This window comes from Galeopterus variegatus, unplaced genomic scaffold, assembly GCF_000696425.1.
Source record: "Galeopterus variegatus unplaced genomic scaffold, G_variegatus-3.0.2 Scaffold3863, whole genome shotgun sequence".
Taxonomy (NCBI): Eukaryota; Metazoa; Chordata; class Mammalia; order Dermoptera; family Cynocephalidae; genus Galeopterus; species Galeopterus variegatus.
Window position 1 is genome coordinate 188,653 of NW_007729974.1, and position 2,472 is coordinate 191,124.

A 2,472-nucleotide genomic window follows, 5' to 3' on the forward strand; every position below is an offset into this window, starting at 1 on the left:
ATGTCCCTCCTCCTAGGCTGGCTGCTTGATGTCGCTGTTCCACTTTATCCTTTCCCATGGTGCTGGCTCCCCTTTCTCACATTGACATTGGTACAGCTTTTATTCTGTAGACTTTGGTGCCCAATTGCATCCTGCCAAGGTAGGGTGCCCTCTCTCCACCAGAGTTAATCTTTTATTTGACTCCTCACAATATTATCTTTTGCTCCCTAACCTTCTTACAGCCTCCCCATTCAAAGAACTTCAGAACAAGTTACTGCCAAGTGGGGTTGCAGGACACATAGGTGGCTTTGCAAAACATCTCATGAAAAAATTCTCTTCCCATTGCTGGTTACAGAAGGTCCTCTCAAAGTTGTCCAGCTGTGGGAGAATTTTCTACTCGTATCCCTCTCCTTGGGACTCACTTTTCACATTCACTTAAAAATTTCATTTCCTAATTCTTTAGCATTTCTCCTTCCAGACTGGAATTCCATGAAACAATCTAATGCTCCCTCTCAGAAGATTTTCCTTATGAAATATCTGGAAGACACGTCTGTTTGTTTAAACTTGAAAAAAATCAATGAATTCAAATTGCAAATTCAGTTAAAATTTGCTTTGCGATAATGTTGTAGGATAATATTGCCAGAGTTTGGAAGCAGAAAGCAAATGAGGCAGGAAAACAAGATAATCGAGAAGGATGATAGAACAGGATCTCTGATTAGTGAAGCACGATTACGCGGAATAAATACAGTATTGATTTTTGTGTAAAAATCATCCACGGAAGAGGAAAAGAGACGGTGCTTTGTCATTTTTTCGTTTCTATTTTTCAAGACATTTTGAAGTTCTGGAAAACAAGATAATCGAGAAGGATGATAGAACAGGATCTCTGATTAGTGAAGCACGATTACATGGAATAAATACAGTATTGATTTTTGTGTAAAAATCATCCACGGAAGAGGAAAAAAGACGGTGCTTTGTCATTTTTTCGTTTCTATTTTTCAAGACATTTTGAAGTTCTCTGAACTGCACTCGTTTTGTTTTTGTTTTTAATATGATTCTGATTTAGGTGATTGATACTACTGTAAACGCCTCTGGCGTTCCCTCTTTGGACGTACGTTTCTTCTGAAGCCCTGTGGCTCTGTGCCAGGTCTACTCTTGGGCCATTGCTCAGCTACTACGTGGTGTTACAGGCATTTTTGTCCACATTTTCACTCCCTTGCTAGACTGTGAGCTTATTGAGAGTAGATTCATGCTTAGATATGCTTTATCAACAGCAAATTCCCCAGTGGCATGAGTAGGTGGAGTTCTTATTTTAAGAATACAATTTTAAACATGGAGTTTTAAAATAATTCCATAATGAGGATTTTCACATGGAATGCTTGTTTTGATGACTCCGAGATGGAGAATACGTATTCCATTTATATCTTTAATAATTTGTAGGAGGAAAAGAAAGGTGTTTTGGCTGTGAGACAATTTTTTCAGTTAATTATGTTTGTTTATGGTTCCCATGGCGTATGTAAAATATAAAGAGCCACGTTGTCTCCCTCTCTCTCTGTCTCTCTCTCACACGCACACATGCACACATACACACACATCCATGAAAGGAGGGGATCATCCCACTGTGCCCTTGTGGGAGTGGAGCAGATGTGTCCTCAGTTCCAGGACTAAGTCGAAGGCTTGCAATTTCCAAAGGGCTGGAAATCATGGCTCTCAGGGGATGAGCTTTGTGACAGGGGCCTGCTGGTGCTTGGAGGCAGGAGCCACCTGGGAGAAGGGAGGTCTGATGGTGGCCCTTGTTGATCAGCAGGCCCTTCCTGCTGTACTTCCCCAAATGAGAGCTCAAGGGAATACAGAGGTGGTTCTTGTTTCCTTTCTGTGTTTATTTTTTGGTGTTTGATGCGTTTGAAGTTGTCTGAGGACTTTTCACTTGGTTTTTAGCTTAGCCCTTTTGAACCCATGGATTCTCTGAAAATTTTATTTCGTATGTAACCTTACAGAGAGAATCTTGGGTATTTCTTTGGCACTTCATGACAGACCATTGCTCTAGGAGAGATGCCTAATTTTCTTGGAGTTGCACAATCTGTTTTGTCACTTTCTTAGGTAGGCAGTATGTGGAGCAGTGGTCAGGTGCTCAGGTCCCAGAGCCAGACCAGCTTCAGGTCAGGCTCCACTACACCATCTGTGCAGAGACCGGTCCATCAGGGAGCTGAGGATGATTAGATTCCAGGGTCCCTCCCTCCCAGACCCCTTCCAAGGCCCTGGCCATGTGGCCAACAGAGTCAATCAGTTAAGACTATCTCTTTCCACTCTAACTTCCTCTCGGTCTCTATTTCCCTTGTGTAGCGTGGCACGGGAATGGCCAAGAACATTTTGGGGATCTGGCTAAGGGAAATAAAGTTGTCAGAATCGAAATGGAGTCATTTGTGTTAAAAGCCCTGACAAATAGAGCCAGGGAAGGCCACAAAGGAAGGGTTCTCATGCATAAATGCCTGATAG